Raw genomic sequence first — 21,134 nt, forward strand, 5'->3', positions numbered from 1 at the left:
ATGCTAAGTCGCTCAGTCCTGTCCATTCTTTGCGACCTCATGGACCATAGCTCCCCAGACTGCTGTGTCCATGGGATCCTCCAGGCAAGAATACTAGAGTGGATTGCCATTTCCTATTCCAGGGAGTCTTCCTGACCCAGGAATCAAACCCATGTCTCCTGTGTCTCCTGCATTGTCAGGTGGGTTCTTTACCACTGTGACACCTAGGAAGCCTTTTAAGAGGGTATAGGAAATTTTAAAAATCTGGAATTCAGAAGGTTATCATGGGGACTATTTTTAATTAAACTTGTCATAAATTCAACAAGATGTTCATGGGCAGGAGGAAAATGACTTTTCCAGGAGATGAATGTGCCTTTAAAGAAAGATATTTGGAAGCAGGTCCCAGGGACAGGGGAGCCTGGTGGGCTGCTGTCTATGGGGTTGCACAGAGTCGGACATGACTGAAGCGACTTAGCAGCAGCAGCAGCAGCCTAAATTTGGCTTCCCAGGTGGTGCAGTTGTAAAGAATCCGCCTGCCAATGCAGGAGACGTAAGAGATGCAGGTTCTATCCCTGGGTTAGGAAGATTCCCTGGAGAAGGAAATGGCAACCCACTCCAGTAGTCTTGCCTCGAGAATCTCATGGACAGAGGAGCCTGGTGGGCTATGGTCCATAGCATCACGAAGAGCCAGACGCAACTGAAGTGACTTAGCACAGCACAGCTTAAATTTGAGGGAAAATGAAGACACGTGAGGACTTCTGAAAGTGAAGGAGTGAGAGAACCCAGAGATTGGTGAGGTCTTGATAATACATTCTCCTGGTGGGGCTGCTGCTGCTGCTGCTGCTGCTGCTAAGTCACTTCAGTCGTGTCCGACTCTGTATGACCCCATAGACGGCAGCCCACCAGGCTTCCCCATCCCTGGGATTCTCCAGGCAAGAACACTGGAGTGGGTTGCCATTTCCTTCTCCGATATGTCAAAGTGAAAAGTGAAAGTGAAGTCGCTCAGTCATGTCTGACTCGTAGCGACCCCATGGACTGCAGCCTACCAGGCTCCTCCGTCCATGGGATTTTCCAGGCAAGAGGAGGGCAGAAAGATAGCCTGTGTCAGCACAGCAGTAGAGGAATGGGCTGGAGGAATGAGCCCCTGGAAACCATGGAGAAGAGAAGATCTGCAGACACAGACAATCACATTTGCTCATAAGCCCTGTAGTACTCGGTATGGGGAGAAGCCTTGTGAGCCAGTAATTAAATGGGACTCTGTTAGAGGAATAAAACCACTCAGAAATGAATGAAAGTGGGTCTAATCCCTGGGTTGGGAAGATCCCCCAGAGTAAGAAATGGCAACCCACTCCAATATTCTTGCCTGGAAAATTCCATGAACAAAGGAGCCTGTTGGGCTACAGTCTGGGGTTGCAAAGAGTCGGACCTGACTGAGGGACTAAGCACACAGTACATATCTTTTAAAAAAGACTTTGAAAAGTGGACATTGCTTCTACTGATGTGAACGTTGTTACTGAGACCGTCTATTAAATGGAATCTTGATTTTCTTAATTGTGGTGGATAAGGCTGAGAGTGACACTTTCTCTTCATGCTTTTCCCAAGATAACTGACCCCAAAAATAATGCCACCCTCCCCAGCCTGGTCTTAGGGCTCTTCATGGTGTGTCTGGACTAGAATTACTTGCAGAAAGGACCTCTATTAAGCTCTGGCTGTGGTAATATTCAGGGACAAGAAAGAGAAAAATGGTGAAATCCAGTATCTTATTGCTTAAATCTCTGAAGTGTCTTATTTCACTTCATCCGAAAGTAAAGTCTGTGTATGTTGTATAATAGCCCTTGGTTGGGTGTGCAGACGTTCCCACACCACATGCAGAATGGGGTTGCCCAGGTCAGGAAAGCCTCCTGGTTATGCAGCTGGGGACACAGCACTGCAGGCTCATGGAAATTCACCATGTCAGGGCAACGTGTGTAACGTGTGTGTGTGTGTGTTTGAGGATTAGCCCTTAAGGTTTTTTTCTAGTGGTCTCGGCAGTCAACCAAGACACTTCCTCTCTTAATTTCTCTTTTTGACACACACATGCACAGGCATTCATGTTCACACATGTATGTACATCCCATTCTTTTTTTTTTTAATTTTTAATTTATTTTTTAAAATATTTTTTTATTTCACTGCACCAGGTCTTAGCCATGGCCTGAGGGATCTTTGATCTTTGTTGCACCATGCAGGTTTTTAGTTGCAGTATGCAAACTCTTAGTTTCAACATGTGGGATCTACTTCCCCAACCAGGGATTGAACCCAGGCCCCATGCATTGGGCGCTCAGAATCGTAACCACTGGACTACCAGGGAAGTCCCCACACGACCCATTCTTAAAACAATAGATGTTAGAACCCACAGGAAGGATACGTTGTAAAACAGAAACTCCATACCACAACTGGCCACAGACTTAGGTCCCAACAACAGGGGTTTTGAAACAGCAGTCCCGTCACCAATACATAGTATCCAGAATGAGGTGGAGGCACGAGGTGGGGCTGATGGAAACAGTGGCTTTTCTTTTCACATTTTAAGAGAGGCTTAAATATTACTAGGCTATCACAAGTCCTTGTTAAAGGAGTTTGAAAAATAGAAGTAAATGAACAAAGCAAACACTGATACCTTTAATGATGTTTCTTTACCAAGTGCATCATTTGTGAGACAGCTTTATCTTCATAATAGAGGGATAATTAACATCACTAATTATCTAATTAAGTTCATTAAGCATCCACCAACAGTGCACCGTGAAGTTGACATTATGTTCTACTGTCAACAAATGCTTTTGATTTCTTAGGAAGTAATTAAAATGTAAATTAGCATGTGATTATATGCACAGGGGAAGTTTTGAATCAGATATTCATTTCAAAACTGCTTAGAGCAACATAGTTTTTAGGGTTTTTTTCACCAGTAAAGCAGACATTTTGCTATTTATGGTATATATTAAAGTTGCCATTTGTTCAGTTTGAATCATTGTGAGATATCAATGCTGTATGCAAAGCATTCAGCTGATATATTTGCTACTCTGTTTTGTGCTTTTGTGCATATTTGATCATTTTATTTAGTGTGTGTGTTTGTGCCCTTTGTGTTTAACAATATCGCAACTGATTTTATTTTTTCTGAAACCTTTCTGTTACTTAAATTCTCTGGCTGAGCTTGCCCTTTAAAGGCGTTTTAGGTCAACTCTTTCAATGTATATTTTCCATTTGGAAAATAATCAATGACTTGCTCAGAGCGTGTGTACCTATACACACAGGGAAAAGGGAAGTTGCCCAGATCAGGCTTGTGGTCTGGACTTCTTGGTTGCAGATTCACCTTTTTCTTCTTTCTTAGGGCAGCCCCTTGGTTTCTGATGAAATGGGCCTGTGGTCGTGCTGAATACAGTAACCTTGTTGGATTAGGACCTTTCCTGAAACATCACAGTCTCTAGACATTTGCTGGAAAAGAGGCTCCCAAGACAGAAGCCACCTTGCCCCAAGCCCCAAAGCTTCCCTTCTTCAAATGATCCTGATGGAACCCTAGAATTCCTGTCCTTTACTAAAGTTTACACTTTACTGTGAGCTCTCAATGCCCATGATACCACATTTGCCATCTTCTCCCATGAAGACACTGGGCCATCTTAGCATCTAGCTGATGTCATCAGTTCAGGGAGGAGGAAAAGTCTCTTCTCAGGATACTGAACCTCTTACAATACTTCTTGGATGATTTTTTCCAGGGATGGATTTAGGTGGTGATAGATCCAGGCCCCTCGGTTATGTAGGTACAAGATTTCAGATAAATGCAGAGAGAAATACAGAGGCCTAAGAAAGACGGCCTCTTTTCCTCTTGAGAGGATCAGTGTCAGAGCTTGGCCACGGGTAGAGCCCGTTGAACTGTTAGCTAGTCATCACTGTGAGTGCTGATATACCTGTAGTCCAAGCAGAGAGAGGCTGGTGTCCTAGGGCCTGGGGTGGGACAGACATCATTGTGCAGTGACTGGCAGCAGATTGAGGCCAGCCAGACTACAGTGACACCATGCTGAGAAACTCACTGGCACAGGGCCAGGGATCCACATAGAGATGGGCATTATTGGGACTGATCCCCAAGTTCTGCTGATAAGCCGTGAGCTGTGGTGTAGTCTATGCTGACCTGGGAGAAGGGCACCATCTATTCAGAGAGGGCTTCTTTTTCTAATTCATGCAAAGGACAGTGGCTAGGCTAGCAGAGACCCTGACCTGACCAGGGGATCCTTCTGCTAAAATTGCATGATGGTGACCTTCTAACATGTAGCAAGTACCTACCTCAACTAGCACATAGAATTTCTCTATCAGCGTTATCAACTGTTTGCTCTTAAAACTTAATGTGGTCTACTATATCATGACTTACTAAGAATGCAAAGGCCACAGAATAAAAGAATATTTAATACTGACGATAACTTACTTGGTCCCATGGCTGGCTCATGGTCTTGCCTCCTGCTGGTCACTGTAACTGGCACTAAGGAATGGCTCCATCACCGTGCTCCACAAAAGTGGAGCATATCAAATGCAATAAATACTTTATCATATGTAGTTCAACAGCATATGAATTTATTGAAGATATACTAGTCCTCACTAAGAATATAGAGATGAATAACACAGGAACTTACATTTAACAAATCCTTGAAGTCCAGGTATTTATCTCCCTAGCTAGATTATATCTAAGAAGAATTACAGTAGATGTGTTTCTGAAAAAAAATGTAGATAGGTCAATATTTTATAAATTAATAGATTTGAAATTTGCTTAGGAACTTGGCAACTTAAAAAATCCTGGGTTGAATCCTTTTGAAAACTAAAATCAGTCCTTTACTTTGAAGGCTAATTATACCTAGGAATCTATTTTGAGGTTCAGGTTTTTATAGATTAGATTTCCTAATATGAGGTGTGCCTGCATTCCAGAAACTTATGTTGTGGTTGGGGTGGGGTAACATCTTTACAGGAAAGGCTTTCAACTTTTAAAAATTATGACTTTTGGCTGGGGAAAGCACATCTTTTGATTATTTATTCCTCTAAATTTGAATATTTAAAACTTGAACATATTCATTGGTGCGGAATGCTTTAGAGTTCATAAGACAGATATGTCCCAAACTATACAAATGATAAAAAACGACAGATGGTCGTAGGGTGGAGAATCAGTCTGGGGCCCTCCCGAGGCACTGCTGCCATCACAACCGCCAGCCCTTCACTCCTAGCTTGGCCGCAAGGCACCTGCGGTGTGAGTTACAGCCGCCTTCTCGCCCTGGGACACATCTATTATGAGAACCCATTTTGGTTAATTAAAAAAGTCTTTCAAAGTCTCAGAACAGAAAGTTCTGAAATTTTCTTCTCATCTCTGTTGTCGATGGGGGTTGGTGCAAACTTGGCTCCAGGCCTGTCATGGAAGGAAATGGGCCTAGACGTGGAGGAGGGGGTGGAGACAGCCAGAAAGTATGGAGTCCAGGCCTGGGAGGTCTCTCAGGGGTTCTTGGATGCTAGAGTATCTATTGGTTTAATTAGGAATGATAGGAGGAGTAGCTGAGCTTGAGCATCAGATGGATTTTTGCAAATGGTTCCTGACTCATAGACTTCTTTGTCTTGGATCTGGTATGCGGGCTAGGGGCAGACTCGTGAATGCCATAGGTTGTAAGTGATAATAAAACTGAGAGGGAAGAGTAGCGGTTGAACACCTGGGGAATGAAAACTCCCGAAAAGGACTCGGCTAGTGCCAAGCCTTGATGTTGGGCATGAGTTCCTGTGTTTGAGAACAGAGGGAGACCCGTGTAAGTGGATCACAGAGCTTGAACGTGAGAGTGGTCCAGGAAGAGGGTGGTAGGGGCCGGTTGACCAGTGCCATTTCAGTTTTCTAGGCCTCACGAAAGACGCCTATGTCAGTGACTCCATCCGCATGCGCATCTCACCACCATCTCTCTCTCATCTACTGAACACTCACTTCTGATCTGGACATTACTCCTTCAACATTCCACGCACATTCATGGATTTTCTACCATATCCCAGGCCATTGGCTTAAGGCCAGAGGATACTGACAGTAAAAAGTATGTCCCTGACCTTCTAGGTGGGTGAAATAATTACAATGTTAACAAGCTGAAGTTGAGCTGAGACTTGGAGAAGGAGGAGGAGGATGCAAAGGAGGAGGAAGGACATGAAGGAAGATTAGTGGTGACAGAGGGGCCCCTCCAGATGCAAAGGAACTGTCCTGGCTCAGCTGCTGCCTTTGTATTATTACTGGAGTATCATATCCTATTTATGTTGATCCCATGGATGTATTTATTTATATTCTGACTCAATCCTCAGAGGATTTATGGTATCTAACGTGATGCATGCAATAAAATGAGGAAATGAGAACAGGAAAAATAAAACTAAAAGAAGAAAGTCAATTCCTAGGGAATTAAGATCATAAATATGCAGTCCATAACGACTCACAGTCAAACATCTACAGCATGCCTGAGCTTTCTGGCTGTCATTGTGGAGTGGGAGGCAAGATAGTTTATGTATTTATTCCTCACCCATCAATTATGCTTCTGCCAAGGAGCAGAAAACAGGGACATAGGGAAAACAAAGCAGGTGCTCCCAGCCAGAAACTTACTGCACCCCATCACACCGTCATGGCACCGTCACTGTGAGTTCTTAAAGATCAGGTCTCATCGTGTCAGGTTCCTAATCAAAAGCCATCATTTGTTCCTACACCGTCCAGAGGCGGCCTCAGACCCATGACCATAGTGCAAGAAGCCTGATCCTCACTATTTTTCTAAGTTTCTTTCCTTTGACAATCTTGCACAGTGTTTGTGCCAAATGGGCCCACTTCCATATTTCATCAGAATGCACCCTGTCTTCTCCCATCTCTACACTTGGGCAAATGTCATCCCATCTGCTTGGAAAAGCCTGCCCCTTCCATTGGACCAACTGCTTCTCCTGTACTTTAAAATCACTGTCCCTCCTGAAAGCCCTTTCCAGCCTGGCCATGACCCTTGTGGCCATAGTTATCTATTTTCCACTCACAATGGCTGCATCTGTGCAGGACCAGCCTAAGGGAGAGGGAAGGGCTGGTGTTGATTATGTTACCTGTGAGTCATGTGCAGCCCAGCAGTGGACACCTACTGGCAAGTCCTGGTGTGGTCCCCAAGAGAGCCAAGGTGAGTGGATATGTGCGACATCTTGGTGCACAGGGATGTATACAGTCAGGGTTGTCATCTGGAAGATCCTGGTGTGGGCCTAGATTGTATTCAGTCCTGTCTCGAGAGCTCAGGCTAAGGGTTCTGCTCCAGAAGTGGCCAGTGATAGGCTGCTACTGGTCAAAGTGGCCTTGTCTCTCTCCTTAAAGCCTAAAGAGCGAGCCTTCTCCATAAGCTCCAGCTGACCTGTTACTTCTATTTGCATTGCCAGTTTCAGCATCCAGACTGTCTCAGTGATAAGCATTATTTGGAGTCAAGAAAGCTGAATTAGTTTGCCAGGATTGCCTTAGCAAACTACCATGGACTAGGGGCTTCACCAACAGACATTTATTTTATCACAGTTCTGGAGGCTAGAAATCCAAGATCAAGGTGTCTGTCTGCAGGTTTGGTTTCTCCTGAGGCCTTGCTTCTTGACTTGTAAATGGCCTTCTTCTCCTTGAGAGCATCCCTGGGAATTCCTCCTTTTCTTAGGAGGACACTGTCCAGATTGGAAAAATGCTACTCTAAAAGCCTTTCATTCAAATTACCTTTTTAAATGCTCTATCTCTAAAGTATAGTCATACTTTGAGGTACTAGGAGTCAGGGCATCAACATATGGATTTGGTGGGAACATAATTCAGTCAATAACAGCAACCTCAATTTCAGTATGTGTTCAGGGGGAAAGTGTTTCCATGGGTTGCAGTCTCCCAGGGTAGATTCTCACATTCATCTGTCACTCAGACCCTAAGTCACTCACAATTCCTAAACTTCTGCTCCTGCCCAAGACGGTTTGGGTCTCCATGAGCCTCACCTCTGAGGATGAAGATGACAGAAATTTATGAAGGCCTGGCAGAGTTCAGGAAAGGTCAGTGTGCTGATGTTTCCCATCTGTCTGAGTCTCACAGAGGCTCTGAGGCCCAAGGAAGAGACAAAAAAAAGGGAAGGTGGCTTCCTTGAAAAGACCTGGTGCGTGCAATTCCAAAGCTTTTGTCTTTTGCCACACCGGAGTATTTTTTTTTTAAGTAGTCAGTCTCCACATACTCATGATGATTGAATTTAATAAAAACATCACAGTTCAAAAAAGACAAATTAGAAACCTCCATTCATCTCAGAAATTAATATGTGAGTAAATTTAACGAGATGAATTGCGCTGTGGTGATCTGGTCCCTCTTTACCCACTCTGAGCACCAGTTGTTTGTCATTATTGCTGGAAATATGATTATTACTCTGGTATTGCTTGACATTTATTAAGAATCCAGGGGCTTTGTCTCCAGAGAAGAGAAAAGTGCAATTATCTGGGCATTTGGAGGAAAAAGCATTTCCTGGCCTGAGTCATCCAAATCACTTTCCTCCACAGACACCTTGACCACAGCTTGCTGCAGACCCAGGCCATTCTGTCCCTTCGTTCCTATTTACCTCTTTCATAACCAACTGCTAATGTTTGGCAGGTGCATATAGAGGTATTATACAGGATTTGCCAACAAACAGGGAAAGCATTTCATTGTTTTCTCATTAACTGCTTCTATCATCTAACTAAAACCAGGTCTCCACCAAGAACTTATTTTTGAAGGCAGATGATATATCAGCCTTTGTGTAGAGAAGGAATAACAGAAAAGTTACATAGGGAATCTGTTTATTGAACATTTCACAACCAGGAAAATACAGAATTTCAGATGGGTTTAAACGTGGCAGTGGGGGTGAGGGCTAGTACTGCCCAGCTCCTGACTTTTGTTTTTTGCAGATCTGGATGTCTTGTCACCTGGCCCTCCTGGGTCTCATTAATCCTGACCATGAGGAGTGTTTTACTCCAGGCAGGAAGCGACCAGCTGCAGAGAATTTGTCTCAGAAAAGTGATAAATCTCACGAGCTTCATTTCAGTCTCTCAAACTTTTATCTACTGTTGTCTCCATCTGCCGGGCTGTTGGGGACAGAGATGGACAATGTCCTTGGAACGTTTATTCTAGTGGGGATCCAGGTGAGGAACCTGGTCACTGTGATGTGGAGCGCTGCCTCTGCAGGGTTTACCACTCTGCTGTGGGGCCCTCAGGGGTGTGCTAGGAATGAGAAGAGTATTCCTAATAATCACTGGTTATACCACAATAACAAAGGACTTACGCAGACATAGTTTCCATGGTTGCTCACTGCCACCCAACTGCTGGCACTGTTAATCCAACCCCTCAGCCTGTACCAGTGGGGGAGAGGTGACCAATGAGTGACCAGTGTGGCCAATGAGAACGTGGGCCCTATGGTGAGGAAGCCTCTTCCAAATCCACAGCTCACTCTTGCCAGGATGAATGGGAGGGGGATCGCCTGAGTTTAACTTGAGCCTGTCACTTGTTTCTTTGGCCAGAAAAAGGAATCTGGATTTGACACTAAAATCAAACAGTGTGGTTGTTGCTTTTCTTTTATGGATCATTAGTGCATATTTAGAAATCTTAAAAAATTATAAAGAAAACTGCCTGCGGTGGAATCATGTTATATGGAGTTAAGTTTTAAAGCCTATTAATAAAATGAAAATCAAGTTGGCAACAATACTCTTAAGAGTTCCTTAGATTATTGATAGGGAATAATATCATTTGTGGCTTTGTGTATTCTGTACCATCCTTTTGTGCATCCATCAGGCAGCTTTTCCACCATTTGGGGAATGAATTACTATTTCTCTGTTAAAGTGTCTGGTGAAGTGATTGGCTTGTGCAGTCTGGGGGGAACAAGACTTACCAAAAATTATTTATCGTCAAGTACGAGAATTATACTCATTACAATGAATCGTTTACATCCAAAAATATGTGGAACCATGTCCAATTGAGAAAACAGACTCATCTATTCCATCTCGGTTTCATCGTGGGACTTAGGTGACAGGGTTGTGAGAATTCCATTGTATTTTTAATACATTTGTTATTTTTGAATACTTTCCATGAACTTTTCATGTTTATATTCAACACCTCCCTGTATCCTTCACCCAGTTTCCCCTGTTGTTCCTGTTATACATTATACATTAATCAAAGTTGACATTGGTACATTACTAGTAATGAATCTCCAGTCATATTTTGCTTTCACTAGTTTTCCCACTAATCCCAGAATCAGTCCAAGGCACCACACTACATTTAGTTGTCACATCTTCTTAGTTTCCTCTAGACTCTGACAATTTCTCAGACTTTAATTATTTTTATGACCTTGACAGTTTGGAGCAGTACTGGTCAGATATTTTGTAGAATGTCCTTCAATGTGGGTCTGTTAAACATTCTTCTCATAATTATCCTGAGGTTATGAATTTTTGGAAGGAAGACCACAGAGGAGACACGTCCTCATTATACCGTCTCAGGTCAGGGATGCCTGACACCCACAGTATCATCGCTGATGATGTCAGCTCTCATCACATGGTCACGATGAGGTCTGCCAGATTTCTCCACTGTAAAGTTACTGTTTTCCCTTCCATCCTCTACTCTTTGGCAGCAAGTCGTTAAGACCAGCCCATTCTTAAGGCAATTAAGCTCTGCCTCCTGACAAGGGAAATATCTATACACATTATTCTAAATTCTTCTGTTTGAAAGGTGTGTCTCTTTCCCTCCTAATTAATTTATTCAATCTTTTATTTATATCTATAGAGACTCATCCATATTTATTTTATAATTTGGGTTATAATCCACCAAACTTGTTAATTTTGTTGCTCAAATGGTTTGAGTTTTTTGCTCATAACATTTAATTGATCTCACACTTGCTTTCACTTAGCTCTCTGATCTTTTTTCACTGATCACAAATACGTTTCAATGCAATTCTACTATAACCCTTCCTAACACATTTCGTGTGTGTATTATTCAGGAAAAGTTATGTTACAGTAACAAACACTCCCAAAATTGATTGCCTTAAAATAGCAAAGGTTTATTTCTCACGTGTACCACACTGTGAGCTGGTGATGAGTCTCCTGTGCCTTAGCATCACCCAGTGACACCAGCTCAGGGAGGAATCATTTAGAACTTTGAGCACTGCTGTGACAGTTGAAAAAGAGCTTAGCAAATTGAGCCTGAGTCCTTGAAGTTTCAGCCCGCCTCCCTGGCCTCACCTGACTCAAAGGTGACAGGAAATGTCGTTATGCCATGTATCTGCAGGAGGAAAGAACTAGAAATATTTAGCAAACAGCACTAATGATCAGCACCCTGTATTATCTTTCAGTTTCCTTTTCCATGCAAATCTATACACATTTAATTGTTGTTAGCACATTATTTTCTAACATCATTTTAGAAAATCTCGATATATCAAAAACCTGGTTCCATATCATCAGAAATTTTTTTGACACCAGGGCTGCAATGAACAGTTGTATAGGTTGTGCACAAAGGCACCTGGCCAGAGTGGCAAAAGGAAGCTGAAATCCAGCCTTTGTCCCACTGTTCAACTTACCTGTGCAGTTCCAAGATAGCATCTGCTCATAGGGGCCACGAAGGTGCTGCATGGACTAGTGGTGGCCCTGTGTGAATGTAATTTGTGGTGACTGATAACACCTGACAGTAAGGATGAACCATCCCTCCACATATTGATATTTAAATTGTTTTATTTTGTGCTGCTATAAACAGGATGGTGGAAAATGTTGTTTAGTGACTATGTGTGCATTTATTTTATGATTTCCTTGGAGTAAGGAACTAGCAGTGAAAATGGTGAGTCAGAAGATGAAAATGACATGCATATATGTCAACACTAGTAGATACACTGGCATTTCTCACTGCTAAGTTCAGTCTCAGACCATGCCATACTTGGCCAGGGCCTACAACTGTAATTGTGGTACTAAGTTTCTGAGCAAGATCTGAGGGGTTGTGTTTAGATACTGGCTTTTCTATTTTCTGGCTAGGCTATACAACTGTGATTACAGGACTAATGATGCTTTAAACAAACAATATAATGACTGTCATCAGTGACAGCAGGGACTTCCTGTGGGAAAGCTTGAAAAGGAGGGTCACCAGCGGTTGGCCAGCCCCAGGGGTGCTCCTGGCAAAGGTGGGTACCACCAAGCTGAGGTTGGCTCACTTACAGGTGACCTTCCAGAGAGGCTGTGCCTTGTTTTCCATTCCAAGATCTGATCTGTATCCTGTAGCCAAACTCTTCCCTAAGGAGGCACAGGGACAGCAAGGCACAGGCTCCTTAAACCAGACCTGCTTTGCCTTTCAAATCTCCAAACAGCCCTCTGAGACCATTGGTTCTACTTCAAAGGTTCTCAAACTCTTTAATACACAGGCAGTTGCTAAGCAAAGGCTATTTCACTCCAATAAGCAATGCAGAGCTCTGCTCTAAATCTGTCCCCCATGGATATGTCATATTCACTGCTGCCCAGGCAGATGAGCTTCCGCCCTTGAACCAACCCAAATCATCCACCTCCTGTCTCCACATCCTGAGCGTGACAACTTCCCAGGGCATGCAAGTTCTTAAAAGTCGATAGCAAAGCAAAAATCTGTTTAGTACTGTGGTGATACCCAAGGTGGAAGCCATGTAGGAGAGAGTCTTGTGGTAGCCTAAGAAGTCATCTTCTGGTGCTGCCAGCTCCTGTATTGTTGGGGTTACCTGTCCTCAGTTTCCTCTTCTGTAAAATGGGAATCATCATAACAGAGATTTGTCAGGTGGCTAAATGTTAAATGTGATAATGCATAGGGAAACTCCTTTGTCAGTTGTAAAGTGCTATGTGCACATTAGTTATTGGATGGAATGTTGAGAGAGCAGACCAAAGGATAGCAAATATTTGGGCTACCGACACTCATATAAACCATTCAGGTGCCCTTGGTCAGGTCCCTCTCCCATCCTCCTAATCCACTATTTCAAGCCTTCACCTGCTCAGCGCTTAAGGGAAGCAGAGCCATCTTTTCCTCTGCTTCTTCAGTGAGATAGCACACTCCTGTTTGACAGAAGCTGCTGTGTCCAAGTTCCCCCAAGAGCTCTCTTCTCCTGCTGCATGTCTCCAAAGTATCATATTAGGAAAAAGACTGGGCTTTTGCCTTAAATGTAAAATTAGTCAAATTTGTCAGCATTTTATGTCATTTGCAGTGCTCATAAGGATTGTTACTTATAAATGTGCATAAACATGTAACAGCAATATTAAGGAAAATTTTGTAAAGAAAAAATGAGAGAAAGAAAGAAATCACCCTATTCCCAGTACTCCAAAACATTAACTGGGGTTTTAAAATTATATTGTTTTCATGGTTTTGAGTCTTTGTTGATGAACACTTTTCTATTTTATTGAACTATGAGACACATAGAAAAAAGTTTTCAAGTCACAAATATCACAAATATACAAATTTAAGCATTTTCATGGAGTGAACATGTGACCACTACCCAGGTTAAAGAATTCAGCATTAATGGCTCTCTAGAAGCACCCCCAAATTCATGCCCCATTCTAGTCACTACACCTTCTACCCTCAAAGTAGACAATTTCCTGGCAGCTAACATACATCAGCTTTCTACATTTTACTTTTATGTATATGAGATAACACGTATACTCTTCTGTTTTTTTTTTTTCACTCCAAACTATGTTTGTGATTTATCCATGTCATTTCATGAAGCAGTAGTTCATTTATTTTTACAGTGGCCAAACAACATTTTCATACTGTTCTCAAACTTTTTGGTCTCAAGATCTGTTTACCCTCTTAAAAATTATTGAAATTTCAAAGAGCTGTTGTATCATATAGATTGCATCTATTGATATTTACTGTGTAAGAAATTAAAACAGGATATTTTAAATGACATTTATTAACTAATTTAAAAATAGCAGTAATAAATCTATGTAATTTATATGTAAGCATAAATAATATTTTTAAAAAATTATATATTTTTTAAAAATTGTGAAAAGAGTAGTATTGTCTTATATTTTCACAGATTCTTTAATATCTATCTGGCTTAGTAGAAGGCAGATGGATTCTCTCTTTTTTTTTTTTTAATTGGAGGCTAATTACTTTACAATATTGTATTGGTTTTGCCATACATTGACATGAATACGCCCCGGGTGTACATGTGTTCCCCACCTTGAACCCCCCTCCAACCTCCCTCCCCATCCCATCCCTCTGATTCATCCCAGTGCACCAGCCCCAAGCATCCTGTATCATCCATCGAACCTGAACTGGTGATTCATTTCACATATGATAATATACATGTTTCAATGCCATTCTCCCAAATCATCCCACCCTCATCCTCTCCCACAGAGTCCAAAAGACTGTTCTATACATCTGTGTCTCTTGTGCTGTCTCGCATACAGGGTTATCGTTACCATCTTTCTAAATTCCTTATATATGCGTTAGTATACTGTGTTGGTGTTTTTCTTTCTGGCTTACTTCACTCTGTATAATAGGCTCCACTTTCATCCACCTCATAGGAACTGATTCAAATGTATTTTTTTTAATGGCTGAGTAATACTCCATTGTGTATATGTACCACAGCTTTCTGATCCATTTGTCTGCAGATGGACATCTAGGTTGTTTCCATGTCCTGGCTATTATACACAGTCCTGCGATGAACATTGGGGTACACGTGTCTCTTTCAATTCTGGTTTCCTCGGTGTGTATGCCCAGAAGTAGGATTGCTGGGTCATATGGCAGTTCTATTTCCATTTTTTAAAGGAATCTCCACACTGTTCTCCACAGTTTTCATATCTGCCTTTTATTCAATTAGTTGTAATTCTTTTTTTTTTTTGGATGAAATAAATGAAAAAAATCTGATCTTTCACAGATATGAAGTTAGAAATTAAAGGAGAATTTTTTGGGGGGGCCATGCTGTGTGGCCTTTTTGGATCTTAGTTCCCTGAACAGGGTTTGAACCCACATCCCCTGAATTAAAAGTGCAGAGTCATAACACTGAGCCACCAGGGAAGTCCCAAGACAGGAGTATTTTAATAAACTTTTCAGAAAGTTATAGATATTATTCTTTGATACTACACCAAAATTCAACAAGTAGTAGTTTCTTGGAAGTTATTTGAAACTTTTATCAATGAAATTTTTGTACTGTGTTACAGTAAATTGTATTTATTATCTTGCAATTTGAATGGATATTTTAACCCATACATGATTCGGAACATGTGTATAAAAATAGTGAAAATATTGGTTCCCCGAATCGAAAGATCTCCCAAATGTTGATATATTTCATTATGTAATGTGGAAAAATCATATTCATATACCACCAATCTTATCAGAAAAATATTTATCTACTGAGAAACTGTCAAGCTCACAAAGGCAGTTACAAGTTTTTCAATATTCTAACATTTGAAATTTGAAAGCCCAGAATTTATACTGTCAATGCTTTATTTTATATGACAGGTTCATTTTGTTCATTTTCAAGAAAATATCTGCCAAATGCCCAAGTCTTCACAACTTTAGTTTTGTCTGTCAGTCATTCTTTCAAGGGCTTCCCAGGTGGCTCATCAGTAAAGAATCCACCTGCCAATGCAGGAGACACGAATTTGATCCTTGGGTTGGGAAGATCCCATGGAGAAGGAAATGGCAACTCACTTCAGTATTCTTGCCCGAGAAATCCCATGGACAGAGGAGATTGGTGGGCTACAGTCCTTGGAGTTGCAAAAGAACTGGACTGGACTTAGCAGCTAAACAACAACATTCTTTCAAATAAAAATGATGTCCTATTACAAAAGTAGCTAGTTCAGCTCATAACTTTAACAATTATACAAATGCTTTTCCTTGAAATGACCGCTATAGTTTTTGGTATTCAGAAGTGCTTTATGTAGATTTCCCATTTTATCACATAGACTATTAAAAAGTGTATTCAAAGACTGAGATTTCAAAAAATTAATCCCGCACTTTTTCATCAATGACATTCTTAAGTGAAGATTTTTTTTTCCCTATGAGTTCCTACTGATGAGAACTATGTATAATGATTACTGTACAGTTGGTGCCAATGTCTTGATTTGGACTATGAAAATTGTTTTAGTCATCATGGCTTTTGGACCATCAATGCACATATCAACACAGTGAAAAAAGGCAAAGGTGTTCTAGTATTTTGAAAATAGTTTTGACTTCACAGATCTCCTGAAAGGGTATTAAAGAGACACTAGGGATTCATGGTGGAGAAGGCAATGGCACCCCACTCCAGTACTCTTGCCTGGAGAATCCCAGGGACGGCGGAGCCTGGTGGGCTGCTGTCTATGAGGTCGCGCAGAGTCAGACACGCCTGAAGCGACTTAGCAGCAGGGATTCATGGACCACATTTTAAGAACCATTACCATAGAGGATATAATATATAACTATATCATAATTTATTTATCTAGTCTATTCCTGATGGAAGTTTGCATTGTTTCCACTTTGGGACTACTTCAAACACTGCTGTTATGAACATTCTCACATGTCTTCTGGAATACACATGCATGAATTTCTGTTAAGTATATATCTAGAAATGAAATTGTTGGTTCACTGGGTTTGTGTATACTCATCTTTTAAGACACTATCAAACAAACAAAATGGTTGTACCAATTCAGCAGTGTAAGAGAGCTCCAGTTGCTCCATGTGATAATCAAAACATGACATTATTAGCTATTTGAATTTAGATATTCTTATTGTGGTTTTAGTTTTATCCTCCAGATGACAAATGAAATTGACCTCTTTGTTATATGTGTATTGGTCATTGATATATTTTTTAACGAAGTGCCTATTCTATTTTTTCTTTTTAAAAAATTTCCATTGAATGTCTCTTTTTTTATCTTATTGATTTAAAATAATTATATGTATTCTCTGAATTAAATTTTTTTTCAAATGGTGAAGATAGAGCTCTCAATGACTTTTAAAAAATTAAGCTTTCTATTTTAAGATTGTAGATTCAGACGCAATTGTAAGAAATGATACAGAGAGATCTCATATAACTTTTACCCAGTTTCCCCCAATGGTATCATCTCACAAAACTGTAATATAGTATCACAGCAAGGAATATCTCCATCACTACAAGAAGCCCCCTTGTTGCCCTTTGGGGATTTTTTCCTCCCTCAGCATAATTCTGTGTGGATTCATCCAGGTCATTGTATGTATCAACAGTTCATTCTTTTTTATTGTTGAGCAGTGTTCCACATTATAGATGTTGCACAGTTTCTTTAATTATTCACTTATTTAAGGTCATCTGGGTTATTTCCAGTTTTTGTCTGTTATGAATAAAGCTACTATAAATATTCATGTACAGATTGTTGTGCAAGTATAAGTTTTTCTTTCATGGGATAAATCCTCAGAGGTTACAACTTCTGGAACCTATGGTTGTTGACTAGATTTTAAAAAAAAATTTTTTTTTGGAGGCTAATTATTTCACAATATTATATTGGTTGGTTTTGCCATACATTGACATGAATCCACCCCAATCTACTGACTTGTTTTCCAGAGTGACTGTACCATACATTCCCACCAGCAACACATGAGTGATAAAGTTTCTCTGTATCCTCACCAGCATTCATTGTTGTCATCTTTTAAATAAACCATTCGGAGAGAAGTGTAGTGATATCTCATTGTGGCTTTTATTTTCATTTTCTTAATGGGTATTGATGTAGAACACAGTCCTCATGTGCTTTGTTGCCATTTTCCTATCCTCTTTATGTCTCTTCATATCTTTTGCACATATTCTAGTAGACTTTTTTAGCACTTAAGTTTTAAATTTCTTCATATATTCCAGATATTAGTCCTTTGATGGATATGTGACTTGCAAATATTTTCTTTCAGATTGTAGCTAATTATTATATCATTTTTATATGAGTTTTGTAGAGCAAAAGTTTTAATGTAGATGAGATCAAATTCATTAATTCTTCCTTTTCTGAATTGTGTTTCTGGTATCAAATCTGAACTCTTTAGCAATTTGTTGAATGAGAACAATAAAAGCATACATCTTTGTTTTCAGTCTTAGAGAGAAAGGATTTATTGTTTTGCATTAGATCTAATGTTCAGTTCAGTTCAGTTGCTCAGTCGTGTCCAACTCTTTGCGATCCCATGAATCAGAGCACGCCAGGCCTCCCTGTCCATCACCAACTCCCAGAGTTCACTCAGACTCGTGTCCATCGAGTTGGTGATGCCATCCAGCCATCTCATCCTCTGTCATCCCCCTCCTATCATCAGAGTCTTTTCTAATGAGTCAACTCTTCGCATGAGGTGGCCAAAGTATTGGAGTTTCAGCTTTAGCATCAGTCTTTCCAATGAAAACCCAGGACTGATCTCCTTTAGAATGGACTGGTTGGATCTCCTTGCAGTCCAAGGGACTCTCAAGAGTCTTCTCCAACACCACAGGTCAAAAGCATCAATTCTTCGGCACTCAGCTTTCTTTATTATCCAACTCTCACATCCATACATGACCACCGGAAAAACCATAGCCTTGACTAGACGGACCTTTTGTGAGTTTTTGTAGATGATTTTTATCAGCTCTATTCCAAGAAAGCTCTATTCCAAGCTTTCTGAGAGTTTTATAGTGAATGAGTGTTTAATTTTTTCAAATACTATTAAGCATCAATTGATGTGATCATGGAGATGGCAATGGCACCCCACTCCAGTACTCTTGCCTGGAAAATCCCGTGGACGGAGGAGCCTGGGCTGCAGTCCATGGGGTCGCTAAGGGTCAGACACGACTGAGAGACTTTACTTTCACTTTTCACTTTCATGCATTGGAGAAGGAAATGGCAACCCACTCCACTGTTCTTGCCTGGAGAATCCCAGGGAGTGGGGAGCCAGGTGGGCTTCCGTCTATGGGGTTGCACAGAGTTGGACACGACTGAAGCAACTTAGCAGCAGCAGCAGCAGCAGATATGATCATGTCATTTTCTATTTTAACCTACTAACATGGTAGATTACAATGATTGCTTTTTGGGTTGAAGCTCAACATTCAGAAAACTAAGATCACGGCATCTGGTCCCATCACTTCATGGGAAATAGATGGGGAAACAGTAGAAACAGTGTCAGACTTTATTTTTGGGGGCTCCAAAATCACTGCGGATGCTGATTGCAGCCAGGAAATTAAAAGACACTTACTCCTTGGAAGGAAAGTTATGACCAACCTAGACAGCATATTAAAAAGCAGAGACATTACTTTGCCAACAACGGTCCGTCTAGTCAAGGCTATGGTTTTTCCAGTGGTCATGTATGGATGTGAAAGTTGGACTGTGAAGAAAGCTGATCACCAAAGAATTGATGCTTTTGAACTGTGGTTCTGGAGAAGACTCTTGAGAGTCCCTTGTACTGCAAGGAGATCCAACCAGTCCATTCTAAAGGAAATCAGTCCTGGGTGTTCACTGGAAAGACTGATGATAAAGCTGAAGCTCCAATACTTTGACCACCTCATGCGACGAGTTGACTCACTGGAAAAGACTCTGATGTTGGGAAGGATTGGGGGCAGGAGGAGAAGCGATCGACAGAGAATGAGATGGCTGGATGGCATCACCGACTCGATGGAGATAGGTTTGAGGGAACTCCAGGAGTTGGTGATGGACAGGGAGGCCTGGTGTGCTGTGATTCATGGGGTCGCAAAGAGTTGGACACGACTGAGCGACTGAACTTAACTGAACTGAACTGAACTGAACTAGCTGTGCATTCCTGAAATAAATTCGATTCTGTCATTGTATGTGATTATTTTTATGTATTGCTAAGTTCTATTTGCTAATATTTTGTTAAGAATTTTTACATCTCTATTTGTTAAAGTTAGGTTTATTTTCCTGTAGTATTTTTGTCTGGTTGTGATATAAAGTTATAAGGATATTGCTAGCTTCATAAAACAAATTGGGAAATGTACACATCTTTTCTGTTTTCTGGAAGACATTTTGTAAAATGTATGTTAATTATTGCTTAAACATTTTGTAAAATCCTCAAGTGAAGTCATCTGAACCTGGAAATTTATTTGGGGAGAGTATTTAAATTATGAATTCAATTTCCTTAACTGTTATATGCTATTCTAAGGATCTGTTTTATATTGGTTGAGATATGGTAGCTTGTGCTTTTGTAAAGAATTTGTCCATTTAATCTCAGCTGTCACATTTATGTGTATCTAGTTGTTTGTAGTATTCTCTTGCTATCTTTTTAATCAATTTGCATACATTGAACCATCCTTGCATCCCAAGGATACATTTCATTTCATCATGGTATCTGATTCTTGTAATGTGCTATTGAATTGTTTGCCAGTATTTTATAGAGGATTTTTATATCTGTGTTTATCATGGATGTTTGTCTTTAGTGTTCTTTTTTTGTGGTATCTTTGCCTGGCTTTGGTTTGAGTGATGTTGGCCTCTTATGACGAGTTGAAAAGTATTCCCTCTTCTATTTTTTTTTTTTTAAATATAAGAAGGTTTGGTGTTAATTCTTCTTTGAATGTTTGACAGAAATCTCTGGTGAAGCCATCTCGTCCTGGGCATTTTGGTGTGTGGAGGGGAAATATTTGATTACTATTTAGTCTCCCTATTTGTTATTGATCTGCTCAGATTTTCTAAAACTTAATTCTTTTTAATATATGCATTTGGTGACATATATTTCCCTCTCAGCATTGTTTTAGCTATGCAACACAAATTTTGAAATGTTCTACTTTCTATTTTATTTAATGCAATATATTTTGTAAAATTTCCCTTGAGACTTACTTTTTGATCCATGGATTATTTAGAAGTATACTGTTTAGTTTCCAAGTGTTTGGAGATTTCCTGTTACTGACTTCAGATTGATTCTGTCATGATGAGAAAATATATTTTGCATATTTAAATTTTTTATACATTTGTTGAAGTTTATTTTATGGTCTGGCACGTAGTTTGGTCTCAGTATATATTTTGTGGGGGTTTGTGTATTCTACTATTGTTGGGTGCCCTATTCCATAAATAAGTTACTTGAATGTTTTTAGAATTCCCTTTAGATTTAAATATTTAAATATTTTGTTCTAGTTATTCTTGGGAGGAAGATTTATCTGCTATGACCTGGTTCAATGTAGTTAGAAGTAAAAGTAACCCATAAACATGTATGTGAGTCTATATGTGTATATAACAGCATAGGTGAT

General features: G+C 40.4%; 1 protein-coding gene across 5 annotated transcripts in view; it reads left to right on the forward strand.

Moving 5' to 3' along the window:
• The window catches only part of WDFY4 (WDFY family member 4), a 255,392-nt gene that overhangs the window by 134,728 nt on the left and 99,530 nt on the right, over nucleotides 1-21,134 (forward strand). The gene's annotated exons all lie outside the window — the stretch shown is intronic.

Source organism: Moschus berezovskii, chromosome 12, assembly GCF_049115385.1.
Source record: "Moschus berezovskii isolate FMDL1 chromosome 12, NW_MosBer_1.0, whole genome shotgun sequence".
Lineage (NCBI taxonomy): Eukaryota > Metazoa > Chordata > Mammalia > Artiodactyla > Moschidae > Moschus > Moschus berezovskii.